Source organism: Nomascus leucogenys, chromosome 15 (genome assembly GCF_006542625.1).
Source record: "Nomascus leucogenys isolate Asia chromosome 15, Asia_NLE_v1, whole genome shotgun sequence".
NCBI lineage: Eukaryota > Metazoa > Chordata > Mammalia > Primates > Hylobatidae > Nomascus > Nomascus leucogenys.
Window position 1 is genome coordinate 51592131 of NC_044395.1, and position 21503 is coordinate 51613633.

The window sequence follows — 21503 nt, forward strand, 5'->3', positions numbered from 1 at the left end:
TAAACATGGACCTAATCTTCCTGAGACAGAATTACATGTAATATTGCACATACGTAGATATGGTGGTGATTTTTAAAATAATAATAGAGATGAATGAGGATTATTTTGCGTATCAGTGGAATATTTTACTGTCTAGCTTTTCTTATTTATCTACTTCCTGATGTATGATTTGTTTTGACAGAATACACTTCCTCCTTGGAAGGAATAACTTTAGTCCCTCTTCAGACATTTTGAGAAACCTGAATTTATGTTACCTGAGAGACCTGAAAATATGTTAGGAAAGCCTAAAACAAAACTTGGAAAAAAGTGTTTGCAGAAAGGACAGAATTCCGAGGGGAGTACATTCATGAAACTTAAGCCAGTATGGAGAGGGTTATGTTAGGAACAGAGACAACAGAGTACTTACAAATGTCTTAGATGATTTTCTCTCTGCTAACAAGTGGCACTATTTTTTCTGCACATTTAAAGGATGATGGTGGCTATATAGACAACATGCAATGAAGAGTCGAGACAATTACTCGTTTCTTTTGGGCTTCAGGAATGTGCTGCAGAGGGAAAAAGTTGCTTTGGGGGCCTGCATTTATGCATATTTCTAGTCTTTGCTGACTGAATTCTCAGGAAAAAAGTCACAGAGTTTTCTACTTGGTCTGTGTTTTAATTGTTACTCTAGCTGTAATTAGATACAAAAACACAGTTTTGGTGCCTTTTACCTTGAGGTTGTTTAACAAAGGTTGTCATGTTTAAAATATTTTAAATAAGTAAAATGTGCATCAGATACATTTCCCATCCTGTAACTAGCTCCTGGTTCTTGGGTTGCTTGGCCTAGTTTCTAATGCTGAGGAAGAGCTTCATTACTGTAATCCTGCATCTCATTTTACAAATGCCTTAACTTTGTGTGTCTACTTTTCAATAATTGTCTCATATATTATATTTGATCTTCCCATCAACCCCCTGAAATTAATGGGGACAGTTTAATTATAATCCACTTTTAGATGAAGAAACGAAGACAGGGTAAGATGCAGAATCTTAGAACAGTGTATATATACATATTTTGTCACCCCAGGATTTGACAAATTCTTGGATTTATCTTAATTTAACGAAAACAGTGGGGTGGCCAAAAGGGTCTGAGTGTCGAAGTTACAAAAATGTGCCTTAATTTTGGCTTTATTTGTTTACCAATCTAAACTCCATAAACTTCAATTTTATGTTTGTAAAATGGGCATAATAATTCTTAACATGCAGTAGTTTAGTGAGATAAATAATATAAATGAAGCACTTAGCAATCTATATTTTGATGCTCAATAAGTTACTATTATTTTTAAATACATCTCTATCCTATGATATCTTATATAGCATATCCTCTGATATCCTATATAGAATAGTTATAGAGATATAGTATATAGATATATAGGTACAGTATACTTCTATTACACAGTTTTATAATTGATTTTTTCTTTTCCGCTGAAATCTTCTGTGTGTTTGAGAGTAGAAAACTATATTTCATTTGTATATTTATTTAATCTCTATTATCTTGTGCTCTAAATATATTAATGGATTCAAAATGGGTCAAAATCTTAATACAAGTAGATAAGTAGACGAAGTTATTAATTTTTTGGCATTTTGCAATTGTGCACCAAAATGACTTGTTTTTTTTTCCCGGATAGATTCTGTTATACAAATTTTAAATTGGTAATAACTGTTATTTAGGTCTGAAAAAAGAAAATGTTAGGGGTTGCAAATTGAATTTTACATTTTACTTTCCCGTTTCACTTTACTCTGACAATAATAATCCACATTGAAACTGTAAGAAAAAGCCTAAGGACATACATAAATCTGAGAGCTCCAGTTTTACTGTTTTTTATTTTTTATTTTTACCACATTCTAAGATTTTTAGGGACTAATACAAATAAAGCATCCTTCTCGTTTTTAGAATCTTATAGGCTTATATTAAGCCTTCAGGTTTACTGATAAGTGATAGAAAAAAACTCCTAACTTTTCATTTTTTTAGTATCGATGTTGTTTAGCTCTGCTTCTTGGTTTTCTTTAAATTTGATGCCTATGTATTTGTTCAATGACAATTATATAACTCTAAGAGCACTACATTCATTATTAAGTACAATCAATCCTTGCAGGTCTTCTAAGTTGGGCAAGATTTTTTTCCCTTGGAGGATATGTCATTAAGGTTTTATATTCTCAGATGCAATGAATGTTGCTAATACTTGCATTTGGGGAAAAAATAAGTAATAAGGTAAATGGTATGCATTGCACCTGGTTCTTATGGATGGATTAAAGTATTGATTGGAAAAATAACTTTTAAGTTTCACCTTGTTTGGGTACATATCCAGTTTTTCTCAAAGGTAGTGAATATTAATAATGAGGAGGAAGAAAAGGGAATTACAACAAATATGACAATGACATAAGCAATACTTCTGAAAACACTATTATTAAAGATATTTTAAATTCTTATTTTACAGACAAAGAAAACATGGCTCAAAGCAGTTGGGTAACTTATCTATAACTAGTACACAGTATAGCTTGCATCCAAACCCTATTCTTTGCTTTTGTGACATAGTATCCTCCCTATGTTTTATAGTTCCTAGTTTATGTTTATAGGTAATCCAGAGTAACATATATATAATTCCCTTGCCATTTTAAAATACTTTCTTTGTATTTGTGGTTATATTATTTTCCTTATTCGCAAAGTATATATTATTTTTGTCTTCATTAGATCTGTGAGAAGTTTATCGATTTCATTTTCTATTTTAAGAACTAAGTGTTCTATTTCTTACCAGTTTTTTGTGCTCTAAGTAATTTTCTAATTTTCTTTTTAGTGTTTCATTCTTTCTGTTTTATTTTTATTCTGACTGCATTTTTTCTAATATCTTGATATATAGACTCACCTCATTTTTATTCTTTTAGAAATAACCATAGTGCCTTAAGTCTATTAGTCTCTAAATATGTTTGAAAGTGTCCCATAAATGTAATATATTACATTCCTATTTTATGACTAAGTGGTTAATTTTATTTCCTTTTTATGCAATTTTTAAAGGCTAGAATGTATTTAGTTTTATTCCAAAACGTTAGTTTTAAGCTAGTTTTAGTTTCTAGCTTTAAATTACTGTGTTCAGAGAATTTTGCCTTTATGAGTTTTGCATTTTAATATATGCTGATTTTTTGTGACATAATAAATGATAAAATTTTGTATAGTTCCATGATGTGTGAAGAGAAGGCATATTTTCTCTTTGTGAAGAGAAAAAGACTGAGCAGTTGTGGCTGCATTACCCACCTCGAGCAGCATTCGGATTCTCCATGTAGAACCCAGGAGTAGGAGACTCAGAATCGAATCTCTTCTCCCTCCTCACTCCTATGAGATTTTTTTTGATCTTCAGCCACATTTTCAGCTGTCTGAGAAATCTTATCATCAAACACAATGGCCAGCAACGTTACCAACAAGACAGATCTTCGCTCCATGAACTCCTGTGTGCTCACTGGGAATCTCAACACTCTTGTGGTCAAGAAATCTGATGTAGAGGCAATCGTTTTGAAGTATGGCAAAATTGTGGACTCCTCTGTTCATAAGGGCTTTGCTTTCTTTCAATACATTAATGAGAGAAATGCCTAGGCTGCTGTAGCAGGAGAGGATGACAGAATGATTGCTGACCAGGTTTTAGATATTAACCTGGCTGCAGTGCCAAAAGTGAACCGAGGAAAAGCAGGTGTGAAACGATCTGCAGCAGAGATGTATGGCTCTTCTTTTGACTTAGACTATGACTTTCAGTGGGATTATTATGATAGGATGTACAGTTATGCAGCAGGTGTACCTCCTCTTCCTCCTCCTCCTCCTATTGCCCGAGCTGTAGTGCCCTCGAAATGTCCGGGTGTATCAGGAAACACCTCGCGAAGGGAAAAAAGTGGCTTCAATTCTAAGAGTGGACAGCGGGGATCTTCTAAGTCTGGAAAGTTGAAAGGAGATGACTCTTCAGGCAATTAAGAAGGAGTTGACCAAGATAAAACAAAAAGTGGATTCTCTCCTGGGAAACCTGGAAGAAATTGAAAAGGAACAGAACAAACAAGCAGTAGATACAAAGAATAAGTCAGAAGAGGAGCAGAGCAGCAGCTCCATGGAGAAAGATGAGACTAATGTGAAGTTGGAGTCTGAGGGGAATGCAGATGACCCTGCTGAGGAGGGGGACGCAGATGACTCTGCTGAGGAGGGATGATGACAATGAAGACTGGGGGGATGGCCAGCTGGAGTTGATCAAGGATGATGGAAAAAGAGGCTGAGGAAGGAGAGGATGACTCTGAAGCACATAGTGGGGTTTAGAAATCTTATTCCATTATCCAGTTTCAGCTTTCCACATATGGCTAGCCAGTTTTCCCAGAACCATTTATTAAATAAGGAATCCTTTCCCCATTTCTTGTTTTTGTCAGGTTTGTCAAAGATCAGTATAAAAATTCAAGATGGATTAAAGACTTAAATGTTAGACCTAAAACCATAATTCTAGAAGAAAATCTAGGCAATACCATTCAGGACATAGGTATGGGCAAGGACTTCATGACTAAAACACCAAAAGCAATGGCAACAAAAGCCAAAATAGACAAATGGGATCTAATTAAACTAAAGAGCTTCTGTAGAGCAAAATAAACCACCATTAGAGTGAACAGGCAACCTACAGAATGGGATAAAATTTTTACCATGTACCCATCTGACAAAGGGCTAATATCCAGAATCTACAATGAACTCAAACAAATTTACAAGAAAAAATCAACCCCATCAAAAAGTGGGTGAAGGACATGAACAGACACTTCTCAAAAGAAGACATTTATGCAGCCAACAACACATGAAAAAATGCTCATCATTACTGGCCATCAGAGAAATGCAAATCAAAACCACAATGAGATACCATCTCACACCGGTTAGAATGGCGATCATTAAAAAGTCAGGAAAAAACAGGTGCTGGAGAGGATGTGGAGAAATAGGAACACTTTTACACTGTTAGTGGGACTGTAAACTAGTTCAACCATTGTGGAAGTCAGTGTGGCGATTCCTCAAGGATCTAGAACTAGAAATACCATTTGACCAGCCATCCCATTACTGAGTATATACCCAAAGGATTATAAATCATGCTGCTATAAAGACATGCACACGTATGTTTATTGTGGCACTATTCACAATAGCAAAGACCTGGAACCAACCCAAATGTCCATCAAGGATAGACTGGATTAAGAAAATGTGGCACATATACACCATGGAATACTATGCAGCCATAAAAAAGGATGAATTCATGTCCTTTGTAGGGACATGGATGAAGCTGGAAACCATCATTCTCAGCAAACTATCACAAAGACAGAAAACCAAGCACTGCATGTTCTCACTCATAGGTGGGAATTGAACAATGAGAACACTTGGACACAGAGTTGGGAACATCAGACACTGGGGCCTGTCATGGGGTGGGTGGAGAGGGGAGGGATAGCATCAGGAGAAATACCAAATGTAAATGACAATGGGTGCAGCACACCAACATGGCACATATATACATATATAACAAACCTGCACATTGTGCACATGAACCCGAGAACTTAAAGTATAATAAAAAATAAATAAATAATAAAATGATAATAAAAAAGAAATCTTATCCCATTATTTCTTTACCTAGGCACTTGTCTAAGATGGAATTTTTCACCAGATCCTCTCCCCTAGTATCTTCAGCATATGCTCAGTGTTCCCCTATCCTTGTCCTTCCATGTTCATTAATTCATATTGCCCTGTGTCTAGTCCCGTTTTCACTTCCTTTGACGATCCTAGTAGTTTTGTTAAGTCTTACCGTGTAATTTTTGCTTTTAATTTTGATAACTCTTTATGATTTAACAATAAAAAGGGTGTATGGTTTTCATCAACTGTCTCCAAAATAATCTCTTGTTATCCAGGGAGTACAGTTCTTTTCATTAATACATAAGTTCAGTAGGTGCTTCACTAACTGCAAAGGCAATCTCATTTAGTTGAGTAGCTCCTGAAAGCAGTTTGAGTTAAAAGTATGTTTGTTACACCCCTACATTAGTATGCTGTGTAGGGCAGTTCAACACAAATGTAACAATGTATTTTTGTGAATGAGAGTTGGCATGTCAAATGCATCCTCTAGAAAAACTGTTATAGTCTTAACATTTGTTTTCTAAAGTTGATACTGTGGGTTATTTTTTGAACAGCCTGATGTTTGGGAACTTTTTTCCTGAAAATAAACAAGTCCTTATTACGCCAGGAATTTGGAGAAAAAAGAGAAGGCATGTTTTCTATGGAATAAAATTTTTCATTCACGTTTATTACATCTACCTTATTAATTGTATGATTACAATCTTTACATCTTAATCATACTTACTTGGGCCATCAGAGCATGAATATTCATGTTAAAGTCCCTCCCTAAGTTAAGATTTTGTGGGATGAGAGAGTGTGAGGTAGAGGTATGAGAAAGGGATCTCTGTTCTAATCTGAAAGGACTTTCCCATGTGAGATCCGTGGCTGCTATGCTGCTTTACTTAGAGGCAAAGATCCCACGAATCTTTGATAGGGATACAGAGTAGAAGTTGACGTATGTGTCTTTCCACTAGCTTTCTGATTTTATTTAGTTTTAAAAATCAAAACATATGTCAGATAGAGACAGTTAATTTATCCCTACCACAATAGAAGTAAAAAGGTTTTTTTCCCCCTTCCAGGTACCTATAAAGTGTTGACTGCGATTATCAGTGATTTTGCATATTTGTGTCTCCTTGTTAGTTTCACGGCTCTGTTAATTGATAAGTGAGGAAGAATCCTAAATAGCTGCCTTCCTACCCTAAAGGAAAGCTGATTATGTTCTTTCAATTTTGTTATACTTTTGCTCATTAATGTGGTGGTTTATATTCAAGAATATGGAAGTTCCATATTAAATAAGTGAACATGTGTTGTTGGTTTCTACATTTAATTTCTATTTGCTTATCCTGTGCCAAGCATCATTATAAGAAGTTAAAATTGTGATTAATCATCTGCATCTCTAAAAGAGTATCTCACATATTTTCCAGATACACTTATATCATTAGTCCATAGGAAAATCAATTTTCCAAGAGAAATAAAGGTCCCGTGTTCCTTATGTGGTTATTATTCTTTACTTTAAGAGATAACTGAGAAAGCCTTGCACTCCAACTTGGACATCTTTTGGTCAGTTTTCGCTAGTGAATAGATGATGGTGATGACCCTAGAAGAGAGAGAAGGAAGGGTAATTGGGGCGAATGTGTTCTTCAAGGGCAAGTGTTTGTTTGCATCCTATATGGTGAGGGTGGAGGTTGTGTATTGACTGATATCTCCAGTAGCTTTTCTTCTCCCATTTGCCACAATATTGTGGTGACTTGATTACTTTTCTCAGACTGGAATAGTAAATTTAATCCCTTATCTCTGAAGCAACAACTTGTAATCATTAAGTGTAGTTCCGGTTAGTGATAGCATAAAGGTGGAAGCCTCTGGAAATGATCCTGCTATGTGCTCTTTGCTAAGAATGTTGGATTACAGAGTTTTAAGGGGAATGTCCCTAAAGATGAGTCAATTAGTTTAGGATTAGACATTTAAAATTTAACTTTGACAGATAGAAGGTCATCATTAATTTTAATAGGAACAAATTTCAACAAAGTAGTAGGGGCAAAAATCAGGTTACAGGAATAAAGGAATGGAAAAAAAAATAAAGTGGAGAAAGAGAATATGACATACTCCCTGGACAAGTTTTATGAGTAGGGCAAGACAGAAATTGGTATACAACTGGAGAGAGTTTGAGCAAAACAAAACAAAAAACCAAAACACCCTAAACTAACATTTTTAGACTAGAACATAGTTGACCATAATTACAGGCTGAAGGAAAAGATTTAGGAAAGAGGAAGATGTCAATGATATAAATCAGAGATCAGGACACTTTTTCATTGAAGGGCTAGATAGTATTTTAGGTTTTGAGGACCATAAGATATCTGTAGCAACTACCCAACTCTGCCCTTGTAGCATTGAAGCAGCCACAGAAAATATATAGACAAATGGGCATGGCTGTTTTTGATAAGAATTTATTTATAACAGCATGTAGCAAGCCAGATTTGACTCACAGGTTTGCCAACCTCTGCTATAGATGGGAGAGCAGAACAGAAGAGAGTAGGAAAAGGCATAGGGTGAGGATGGCTGTGGCTGTGGGTTAGCTTTCTAGGTCTGGCTGTGGTGTACCTGTGCAGGGAGAACACACCTAATGACCTCAATTTTATTAGGACACTGAGGGCTATCTAACCTGTCAAAATGAGAAGCTGAAGGCAACTAAGGACTTGGAGGCAGATGGAGATGATTGAGAAGTTTTTTGAGGGAAATGAGAGAGGAAGTTGATTAAAGGACAGTGCGTAGCTGAGTGTGGAAACTGACTACATAGAAATTGCTCTTCGTGTGTGTGTGTGAGTTCCTATCCCACAGAGCTTCATTTCCTAGATGTCAGTTGAGAGAGACCAGATGCAGTATTTATCTGGGATTTGGATTTTGCTGAAGAGTTGCACCTGAAGAATTGCACTAAAAGAAATCAAAGATACTGGTGAGAAAATAGTTCAAATGAACAGTCATTAGTTTCAAGCTGGCTAAAGAACAAAATATAAAGGGACCAGTAAACTGAGGAATAAATGAAAAGATTAAAGTGATGGATATCTCTGTGAGGTTAAAGGGTAGGAGCTGAAAAAGGAGTGAAGAACTATTAAGACAGGAGGTTGTGGTCAAAAAGTATAGTAATTTAGTAAATATTCAGCATGCATTTTTGATAGATTGCTATCCTGAGTAAAGCTTACTACCTGAGGCTGATAATAATACAGGTGCAAAAGAGAAACATACACACAATTTATTTTCTCAACTGTTGGAGTTTTGATTATTAAAACATCAATGGCAATATTATTATATGAAATTACCTTACTTAATTTCAGTAAGAACAACATGGGGATTTGACGATGACATTTTTACCTATAGTATTTTTTAATTTCTATTTTAACCTTTTTAAACTTTTGAAAAATTACTTCATTTGTAATAAAACTAGTTTTCAAATATTGACTTTTTTTGTAGTAGACATTATGTTGTTTTTGTGCTGCTCCCAAATCATAAATCTAGTTCATTTCATAGAATCAGAGATAACATTGATTTCCATTCTGTAATTCCTATGAGATAAGTTACCATAAACTATTATAAGAGTTTGAATTTAAGATTATTAAGAGATAAAATCATGGTACAAAGTTCCATATAACACTTGATTCGAATTGTGGAGACAATTCTTGACACAGAAGATAAATAGCTATAGTTTACTGAGTATATACTTTCTAAGTAACAGGCATGGTATTATGAGCTTTATAGATTTATTTGGGAAAGTTCATAGAAGCTGGAGTTTTAAGTGTTTGCCAATATCTGTAAATTGTGTTCTTTTCATCTTTTTCAAGCTTTTGCTCTTTTTGCCCTGTGAATTTAAGACATCATCTTATACATATTTTAAGGTGAAGTAATTAATGCTCTCAGTTTTGAAAGACTGGTAGTTTATTTAAGATTACTTTTTTGAAAACAGAAACTTGTCACAGCTAGGAAAGCTAGTTGGCTCGTTTTTCGTTTTGTTAAGTTTTTTTTAAAAAAAAAAAATACACAGGCTAATCTCCTACTGAAAGAAATATATTTTCATTAGGTGGTCTCTTATAATTAAAGAATGAAATGTTGGACTAGAGCATAAACTAATGTGCTAAATTTTAGACTACAAATAGACAGTGTGTTTAGAAGTATAACCTTAACCCAAAAAATAGCAAATGAATGTGTGTGCAGCATACAATTAAGAATTTTCCAAAGACCAAATAGAACATGTTACAAAGGGAGATACTCAGTTTGAAAAGCCGTGTCAATTGCACACAATTTCGGCGTCTACTACTTCTGAAAATCGGCAAGCATTCATTTCAGTGCTCTTGGTGACTTAGCTGCCTTCAATGAACTCAAGAGACACCATTATTCTGAGTCAAGAGGCGGGGAGTAAAATACAAGTACAGGTATAAATAGTTCTGTAGGTAGTATGGAAGTTGAAAGCTGTCTGATAACTTCAAGAGGCCACAATCTGCTAAGAGATACAGAAGGGTGGCGATAGAAGACTCGGGATAACTCGGCAGTAGTAAAGGCCCCGCAGAGCTTGGAGATCATAAATCTTGTGCAATTACCAATTCCTGAAGTAGCTTGATTTTCTCTAGAGGCATAAGATGCCCAAGACAGGTACCCTAGACAGGTAGAGAGGACCATTTACAGAACCAGTACAGGTTTGGGGTGTACCAAAGGAGGTATTCCACGTACCTGATGTGTGTTAGGTCAGGGTGGGGCTTTGAAGTATGAATCATTTTACTTACCAGTTCTCTTCTTCTGGAGTGTTAAAACCAAAGAAAAGAAGTAAATCAATACTGTACTATTAATTGCTGGATAGAAATAGCTCCCTTACCATGGGCAGAGCCAGAAATATGGAGGAGAAAGGGATGCGTGTAACCCTCACTGTATAGTAAAGAGCTGAGGAGAGGGATTGAAGTGAGATATTAGGGGGTGAAACTATAAAGATGCTTTTTCTTTCCATCTGTTTAGTGCACTGGTATAGTTTCTGATGAAAGCAAGTCATCCTTAAGTAATACCTACTCTTTTCTAAATTAAAAACTGCATATGTAAGGAAGAATTACAAGGAACTAAAACATATTGAGCACCAAATATGTACTATGTCCTGTGATAAGAACTTTGCATATCTTGTTGCATTTATTCTTTACAACAACCCACTGGGTAAATGTATTATTTCACTGCTTTTACATTAGTTGAAATTAAGGCTCAGAAAAGTTAAGCAGTTTGCCCAAGGCTACACAGCTGTCTTTGAGTGAAGCCATAATTTAAACCAAGCCTAACTCTTAAGCTTATCATTTATAGTACCAATCTATTTTTATCGTTGATATCCTTGTTTGTTTTACTGTAAGAATCTAGATTTCTTGATATTAGAGTCCTCTCTTTTGAGGAGAATCCAGATTTTGATATACAAATTAATTTAGTAATGCAGTGCTAACATTACATACAAATAAACTTACTGTGTATTCTTACCAAAAAAAGTCTTTTGAAGAAAAAATCACTCATTCTAATATTTAAGCCTTTGATAGCATAATAGCATGCACCTTAAAAAAAATAACTATTTTGCTGTAATCCCTAACTGCTGCTCACCTGAATGTCATCTGCCAATATTTCACATTAGGATAGATTTTTTTTCACTAGATTTCTAAAAGAATTTTACATGCAACTTGACAAAATAGCTATAAAGAATACACTTAGTAACTTAACTTACTTTCAAAAATTTTACCTTCTCTTATGTGCATTTCTTTCCTTCTATATTTAAAGATTTTGATTCCATGAGCTAGATATTTACTTGTGCCTGTTATTTATTATTTAGAGTGATTGCACTCATACTTTTCAAATCATCAGAGAACAGGAGCTGATAATTTGTTTTCTCCTGTTTTTATCATATGCTCTGATTTAGGACATTAGCAACAATGAGGACACTTAGGGTTTTGAATGTACTTTTTAGCCAAGAATCACAAAATCCTTATTTATCTTTCTAGCTGGGGCATCTTTGCTCTATCTTTGTATGGTTTCTCCATGCAATTCTTCCACCATGGCTACTTTAGAGCAACCAGAAGTCTTAATGTTATCTGAGGGTCCAAAGCTACATAGTTCAAGAAAGAGGGAGTCAGACAGAAGCTATGTCTCCTTTTGAGACTATCTTGAAAGAAATATAACTTCTGCCATACTCTATTAATTGAGGCACGTAGTCACAAAGGCTGCTACAAGTGCTATAAAAGATTCAAGGGAAGGATTCATACACTCTTCATTTCAATAGGGATGACAAATGTTGTTAGCAAGAGCATGTGGAACAAAAAGAGTTGCAACTATTTTTGGAAAATTCAATTTGATATAAAATACTATCTCTGAAGGCAGGTACATGACATTAAATTTTTCCACACTGAAAATGAGAAGATATTTAATATTGATAAAAGACCTTCTATGAACTTGCCACTTTATATGCATTACCTTATTTATTTCTTACAACAACTCTCTTAATTTTACAAATGATGACACAGGCTCTAAGGGGTGATAAAATTTGTATTTGTCTAAAAGCCACCTAACACCTAAGTATCAATGCTGGAATTCAAATCAAGTTTTTTATACTCCAAAATCCATTCATTTTCTTAAAATCACTTTAGCAAAAATAGTCGGGAAAAAAATACCCATTTGATATTTTAGTAACTGGAGTCCTATATTAATCAGAATATCCTTCTTTCTGTGATATTTTAATGTTTTATATCCATAACAATAACCCCAAAAGCAATGATTTATCTATTTGTTTAATTAGCAAATAATTTTTTTTCATTATTTGTATTACCACTGTAATGGTAAGTGCAATTCATTGCTTAGTCTAATAATTATGTTTGTAATTATAATGCCTATCATACTGTATTTTTTTTTCTTGAGACAGAGTTTTGTTCTTGTTGCCTAGGCTCTAGTGCAATGGCACAATATCAGCTCACTGCAACCTCTGCCTCCCAGGTTCAAGCGATTCTCCTGCCTCAGCCTCCCGAGTAGCTGGGACTACAGGCGTGCACCACCACACCCAGCTAATTTTGTATTTTTAGTAGAGATGGAGTTTCTCCATGTTGGTCAGGCTGGTCTCGAGCTCCCAATCTCAGGTGATCTGCCTGCCTTGGCCTCTCACAGTGCTGGGATTACAGGCATGAGCCACCACACCTGGCCCACATTGTATTTTAATGATCTGTTTATATACCTAACTTGTTGACCAGTCTATGGTTTCCTTGAAATCACGGAAAACGAGTAATTCATATGTGCCTCTAGAACGTAGAATAGTAAAAAGGATACTCAATAGTAAATGTCTGCTGAAGGAATAAATTATACTATTGGTAATACATGATATATTCTTTTGTTTGCCAGCTTATTTGATTACCCAGAAAACTCCACTCCCTGTCTATAGTAGGATAAAACTGTATAAATGGAGGAGTCTTAGACTGGAATTCTCTTACCTATCTTTGCATACTATAAAATAAACTTGAACTGCATTAAGTGAAATCTGTTTGAAAACCATGAAGTGAAAAATTTCTTATAGAGGAAATCATTAAGAATAATTTAACTCAAATGCATTATTTTACATATGGAGAAACTGAGGCCTGGAAAGAGTATATAAATAGTATAATTTAAGGTCATACAGTCAGTCACAGTCAAAGAAAGTATTCTTATCTATATTTACTTACTCTTTCGCTCTTTTCAATGCACTCTTGACTAAGTGTTAAATAGGTTTCTAGAAGCAGTCAAATATTTTTGTCAGTTTTGAAAGATTGTTTCTTATTTGCATTATATTTCTATGTAGTGCCAATGACTTAGATAGATTACATCATTCCACTCTAAATATTTGATGATGTTATCAACTAGCTTTCCTTGGAGAAAATGAGGAAAATGGGTCTCATTTTTACTGTAAGTTTTTCTCAGAGGCAGGTGTGTTCTTATGGAAAAAGCACTAAATAGTCACAATTCTGGCATTTACTGTCTTTCTATCCTCTAGCAAAGCATTTTGTTTCCAAGTCTATTCATTGCAGAATGAAGCAGTTTTTGTGGTTCTCAACTCAAGGGTGTTACAATGCTCAAGGCTTGTCTGTAAGTGTTAGTGGGAATTTTTTGTCACATGACTGAGGCATATTGGCAATTAGTGAAAAAGTCCCAGGAAAAATAAATAGTCTTCAAATGGGTGGGACAGATTTATATAATGAATCTCTTTCTTGTCTGAAATGCCAGCAGTGCCCCTGCTGAGGGTAAGTAAAATCTTTTTATAATTCTAAAAGTAAGTTTTCTAATTCTAAAATTCCTTTATAAGGCAAACTGCTTGAGAAAATGTCTCTTATTCTCAATATGTCACTTGTCAATAAAAGGTGAGTGGATGGTTTTTGTTTTGCTGTGGAAACCAAAAGCAATTAGCATCTTTTTTTTTTCTTTCAATGCGACTTTAAATTATTTTGTAACAGTTTGGACTTTAAGGAAGCCCGTAAGTGAAACACCAAGCAAAACAGATCTCTAGGTCAAGTTCTAGGATGAATTTTGGAGCATCCACTTGAGTCAGTGTTAGATCTTCAGAGAATTCATCATACATGTAACCTAAATCACTGTCCCTTTGGACAATGTAGGTGGAAGAGAAAGAGAAATAATATTAAAAGAGAAGGTACAGTGTAGAGCTATCTTTACCAGCCCACTAGAATGTTTCATAGAGAGGACAATCCAAGGACATGTGTATCTTCTAATCATATATAAATTGGGTTAGGACTGGTGATTAATAGAATTGGATCTGAACTTTGAGAACATCTTTCAGGAGACTGAACAAACTGTGCTATTTATGGTCTTTAGGTGGTAAGGATGTTGACACATCCTTTTATTACTAGAACTTAAAATATATCATCAGAGTGTCTTTATCTTATTGGATGCAGACTGGAAAGAATGTTTTCACAGTTTCCTTTAAAGAGGGAAAGACATTATCTTGTGTCAAGCAAAGGCATAGGATTATTTTCCTAGTTTCTCTTATAGTATAGAAAGTGGAGTATAAATTTCACTTTACTGATAATCACATTTCTAAGCATTCAGATATATTTCACATTGCATTGATCTTTGTACTATATGTTTTGACTCTGTTCTCCCAAAGGTTGAATTTTTCGACTATAGGTACTCTAACTTGTACTTATTGCCTACACGCCTGAAAACAATGGCTAGGTTCATAGTCTGAATACTTTGAGTTGAATTTATTTTAAAAATTGCTGGGATTCTTGGGAAACCTGCCTTTGTACAAAGGATGTCTTCAGGAATTATGGCAAAGCATAGATGGATTTACATATGCTGGTTTAGGGACTTGTTATGTGGCCCTAAGGAAGACAGAATCTGGTAAGCAATAGGTATTAATATGTCAGTTTCTCTTTTAAGCTATGTAAACTCTAATTGCTGCGTTTATAGAAATCGATAGCGATAGCCACCATCTTTGGAGTTCTGACCATTTAAAAATGGGTTTTGCTTTTAAAATAAGCTTCTTGGTATTTGTATAACTGGAATTGATATACATCCAATAAGTATTAGTAATATACAATAAAATGTTTCAATAATTAATAGTTATGTGTTAAGAACAGAAAAAAAGTTTCTAAATTAAATGAATTTGAGGAGAATCTTTTGACATTTACAATTCATATCTTTCCAGTTTATATAGCATCTGGCTTTTTCTCTTATTTGTCTGATTTTGCACTTGGCCTACAATACCTAAAGATGTACTGTCAGATAATTATTCTAAAACTGTTGCTGATAAACTTATTTATGGCTTGTTTCTGTACAAAAGTTCTAGAAACCAGTGGAAGCAATTTGTTTTAGCATCTCAATCAAATGATTGCATTTATTTTATTTCTTATAGCTCTTGATTTGATATTTCACTGGAACTTTTATTTGGTATCACTGAATTTTATTTTCATTTTAACATTTCCTTTAGACAAATAGAGGCTTTATTCCTTTGGGCTGGTTATAATAGGTCTCTGGAGATTAATAGGTCTTATACAAGCATTCTTAAGGCAAAAGGTTGGTTTCAATCATTCCTTTCTTAGTATGGCTTGCAAAATCCAACACAATCTTGACCTTACCTTTTCCTCTAGTTTCATCTCATGTAATTCTCTTATTAACTTCTATATTTCAGTTCTACAGGCCTATTTCCTGCCTTAGGGCTTTTGTATTTGTCATCTTTTCTTTCTGGAATGCTCTGCCCCTATATTTTCATAGAACTAACCTCATCCTTGTGATTCAAACTCAAATGTCACCTCCACAGAGAAGTATTTTCTACCACTGAACTTTAAATATCTGTCCCATGTTACTCTCTATAATTATTTTCTTTTTAAATTTCATTATAGCATCAATCAGTATATGAAATGTTCTTGTTTATTTGTTTATCTGCTAGGTATTTTGTTAGTCTCCATTCCACTGGAATATAAATTTAATGAGAGCAGAATTGCTCATCACAGTGTCTACAAGACTTTGAAAAGTGCTGGCATATAGTAAGACTTAATAAATATGCATTGAATGAATTAGTTAGGTTATATTATAGTTAAACTAATAGTGTCCATAGTTTCACTCATTTAAGATAAATAGACTACTTAAAATTTTTATGCACTTTTTAATTGAGGTAAAATATACATATAAAATTTACTGTCTTTACCATTTTAAAATGTACAGTTCAGTGATAATAAATACATTTATTCTTTTTCCCCCTTCACTTCTCCATAAAAGAAATACACTATTAATCTTACAAGGAACCCTGTAAAATTTCTTATTCAAACTTTGATTTTACATATATAGAAACTATGATTCAGAGAAATATATTTACTTGATTTCACAAAGCTAGACAGTAAGAATCAAGGATGGAATTAGAGTTTCTGAATCCAGAATTTTGAGTTTTATTATATCATATTTTTATTACAGCATGCTTCTAGTGGTGGAAGCAATCCATGGAGTAGTTTACACAGGTGCATAAATGCTTATCTTTAACCCTAAAATTTAAAACTTTCATAAAATAAGATATCAAAACTCATTTGGTGGCAGAAACCTAACATAAAATAATGTAATGCTGTTTGTGTAATAGTTTTCGTGTTCTCTACTTAGTGTGGCTATTCATATATTTTATGGTAGAAATACTAAAACATTTGATTATGGAGTTCTGCCCCAGATCCTGCTGGGGACTGTTATGTAATACTTGGTACACACGATGTGTAATCTTTGTAAAATCCAAATATTTCTGAATTTTGAAACACAACTGACCCTAAAGATTTCAGGTAAGGTAGGGTAGACATAATTTCAGTCACATGTCCTTTCATTGAGGAATTAGGAGATTAAGATCAATGAAGTCACAAAAGAGGTGGTCTAACAATCTTATATTGCAGATGAGAAAACTAGGAGATTATATTACATAAAATCAAGTAGAAAACCAGAGAGTGGCAGATCTCTTACTCTTTTCTTTTTTTCTTTTTCTTTCTTTTTTTTTTTTTTTTTTTTTTTGAGACAGAGTCTCGCTCTGTCGCCCAGGCTGGAGTGCAGTGGCCAATCTCAGCTCACTGCAATCTCTGCCTCCCGGATTCACGCCATTCTCCTGCCTCAGCCTCCCGAGTAGCTGGGAATGCAGGCACCTGCTAGCATGCCCGGCTAATTTTTTGTATTTTTTTCTTAGTAGAGATGGGGTTTCATCGTGTTAGCCAGGATGATCTCGATCTCCTGACCTCGTGATCCACCCACCTTAGCTTCCCAAAGTGCTGGGATTACAGGCGTGAGCCACTGCGCCCAGCCAGATCTCTTACTCTGATCTATAAAACTTTTAATCAAGTCACACACAGAAAAGATATTAATGAATGCCATACTTTTCTCTTTTATCTAGGTCATTTCACATAGATTATCTTGATAATCTTCACAATTGCCTGACATAGGTACCAATATTACCTTCATATGGGTAAGGTTCTTTGAGAAGTTATGTACTTAGCTCAAGGTCACTCAAGGATAAATAGCACATAAGGAATTTGTACTTAGGAAAGTCTGGCCCTAAAATCTATATTTGCAATCATGACTTCTAATTCATGGACTTTCATAAGAATAAAATCATCATATGATTGCCTAAAATGATTTATGAACTATAAATTCTTTAATTATTGAAAATAAATCAAGTTCTCAAAAAGTAGAAAGAAACTTAAAATATTATGGAGGTGGGCTTTTTAATTAAAATTCTAGGGTTTAAAGATTATTTGCTAAGATTCTATACTTCTTGTATGATAATAGAAATATATTTAGAGGGAAATTTATAGCACTAAATGCCTACAGAAGAAAGCGAAAGATCTAAAATTGACACCCTAACATCACAATTAAAAATAACTACAGAAGCAAGAGTAAACAAACTCAAAAGCTAGCAGAAGACAAGAAATGACTAAGATCAGAGCAGAACTGAAGGAGATAGAGACAAGAAAAACCCTTCAAAAAAAATCAGTGAAGCCAGGAGCTGTTTTTTTGAATAGATCAACATAATAGGCCACTAGCCAGACTAATGAAGAAGAAAAGAGAGAAGAAATAAATGACACAATAAAAAATGATAATGGGGGCATCACCACTGATCTCACAGAAATACAAACTACCATCAGAGAATACTATAAACACCTCTACGCAAATAAACTAGAAAATGTAGAAGAAATGGACAAATTCCTGGACATATACACCTTCCCAAAAATAACCAGGAAGAAGTTGTATCCTTGAATAGGCCAATAACAAGTTCTGAAATTCAGGCAGTAATTAATATCCCGCCAACCAAAAAAAAGCCCAGGACCAGACGGATTCACAGCTGAATTCTACCAGAGGTACAAAGAGGAGCTGATAATATTCCTTCTGAAACTATTCCAAACAATAGAAAAAGAAAGACTCCTCTCTAACTAATTTTATGAGGACAGCATCATCCTGATACCAAAACCTGGCAGAGACACAACAACAAAAAAAGAAAATTTCAGGCCAATATCCCTGATGAACTTCAATGCAAAAATCCTCAATAAATGACTGGCAAACTGAATCCAGCAGCACATAAAAAAGCTTATCCACCAAGATCAAGTTGGCTTCATCCCTGGGATGCAAGGCTGGTTCAACATAAGCAAATCAATAAATATAATCCATCACATAAACAGAACCAATGAGAAAAACCACATGATTATCTCAATAGATGCAGAGAAGGCCTTCCATAAAATTCAACAGCCCTTCATGCTAAAAACTCTCAATGAACTAGGTATTGATGGATTGTATCTCAAAATAATAGCTATGTATGACAGACCCATAGCCAATATCATACTGAATGGGCAAAAACTGGAAGCATTCCTTTGAAATCCAGCACAAGACAAGGAATGCCCACTCTCACCACTCCTATTGAACATAGTATTGGAAGTTCTGGCCAGGGAAATCAGGCAAGAGACAGAAATAAAAGGTATTCAAATAGGAAGAGAGGAAGTACATTGTCTCTGTTTGCAGATGACATGATTATATATTTAAAAAACCCCATCATCTCAGTCCAAAATCTCTTTAAGCCGATAAGCAACTTCAGCAAAGTCTAAGGATAGAAAATCAATAAGCAAAAATCACAAGCATTCCTATACACCAATAATAGACAGAGAGCCAAATCATGAGTGAACTCCCATTCACAATTGCTATGAAGAGAATTAAATACCTAGGAATCCAACTTACAAGGGATGTGAAGGAGATCTTCAAGGAGAACTACAAACCACTGCTCAAGGAAATAAGAGAAGACCCAAACAAATGGAAACACATTACATGCTCATGGATAGGAGGAATCAATATCATGAAAATGGCCATACTGCCCAAAGTAATTTATAGATTCAATGCTATCCCCATCAAGCTACCATTGACTTTCTTTACAGAATTAGAAAAAGCTACTTTAAATTTCATAAGGAACCAAAAAACAGCCTGTATAGCCAAAACAATCCTAAGCAAAAAGAACAAAGCTGGAGTCATCACGCTATTTGACTTCAAACTGGCTAGAGTAACCAAAACAGCATGGTATTGGTACCAAAATAGATATATAGACCAGTAGAACAGAACAGAGGTCTCAGAAATAACATCATATATCTACAACCATCTGATCTTAGACAAACCTGACAAAAAAACAAGCAATGGGGAAAGGATTCCCTATTTAATAAGTGGTGTTGGGAAAACTAGCTAGCCATATGCGGAAAACTGAAACTGGACCCCTCCCTTACACCTTATACAAAAATTAACTCAAGATGAATGAAAGACTTAAACCTAAGACCTAAAACCATAAAAACCCTAGAAGAAACCTTGGCAATACCATTCAGGACATAGGCATGGCAAAGATTTCATGACTGAAGCACCAAAAGCAATGGCAATAAAAGCCAAAATTGACAGATAGGATCTAATTAAACTACAGAGCTTCTGCATAGCAAAATAAAAAAAAAAAAACTATTATCAAAGTTAACAGGCAATCTACAGAGTGGGGGAAAATTTTTGCAATCTATCGATCTGACAAAGGGCTAATATCCAGAATCTACAAATAATATAAACAAATTTACAAGAAAAAATCAACCCCATCAGAAAGTAGGCAAAGGATATGAACAGACGCTTCTCAAAAGAATACATTGGTGTGGCCAACACACATACGAAAAGAAGCTCATCATCACTGGCCATTAGAGAAATGCAAATCAAAACCACAATGAGACACCATCTCACACCAGCTAGAATGGCGATCATTAAAAAGTCAGGACACAACAGATTCTGGAGAGGATGTGGAGAAATAGGAATGCTTTTATGCTGTTGGTGGGAGTGTAAATTAGTTCAGCCATTGTGGAAGACAGTGTGGCGATTCTTCAAAGATGGAGAACCAGAAATACCATTTGAGCCAGCAATCCCATTACTGGGTATATACCCAAAGGATTATAAATCATTCTATCATAAAGACACATGCACACGTATGTTTATTGCCCACTGTTCATAATAGCAAAGACTTGGAACCAACCCAAATGCCCATCAAGGATAGAATGGATAAAGAAAATGTGGCACATATAGACCATGGAATAGTACGCAGCCATAAAAAAGGATGAGTTCATGTCCTTTGCAGGGACATGGATGAAGTTGGAAACCATCATTTTCAGCAAACTAACACAGGAACAGAAAACCAAATACCACATGTTCTCACTCATAAGTGGAAGTTGAACAGTGAGAACACTTGGGCACAGTAAGGGGAACATCACACATCAGGGCCTGTCAGGTGGTGGGGGGCTAGGGGAGGGATAGCATTAGGAGAAATACCTAATGTAGATGACAGGTTGATGGGTGCAGCAAACCAGCATGGCACATATATACCTATGTAACAAACCTGCATGTTCTGCATATGTATCCCAGAACTTAAAGTATATTAAAAAAGACATTCTAAATATACTAATTATCCATCTATCTATAGGACTAGAAGTTATCAATGGCAAAAATCATCTGTTGAACAAAAGAAGGTCTCATTTTTTTCTCAAACTGAAGTAATATACCCTTAGCAAAGAAAAATAATTCTCCTAGAACTCCTACATTTGAATTAAATTATTTTTGTATTATTTACATATGCATAAGATTAAATGATTTAAGTTCCATATGCTAATAGTTCCTATACAAGTATTAAATCAAGAGATTTACAACTTACATATAATAAAAACTCCAATCAAATACAATCCAAATAAAAACTCATTATTTTATTATGTCCAACGGTTTATTGTAATTAGGTCACCTTCTTGCAATTTCCATGTGGTATTAACTACTACTGATTTTTTTTTTTAAATGCATGGCATGTCATCAGTGTGTGCCATATAACAATTTA

At 34.7% G+C, this 21503-nt stretch overlaps 1 protein-coding gene and 1 pseudogene across 10 annotated transcripts in view; both read left to right on the forward strand.

The window, feature by feature from the left end:
* DLG2 (discs large MAGUK scaffold protein 2) overlaps window positions 1-21503 on the forward strand; it is a 2190999-nt gene that overhangs the window by 612645 nt on the left and 1556851 nt on the right. The gene's annotated exons all lie outside the window — the stretch shown is intronic.
* Window positions 3073-4324, forward strand: LOC100594285 (annotated as a pseudogene).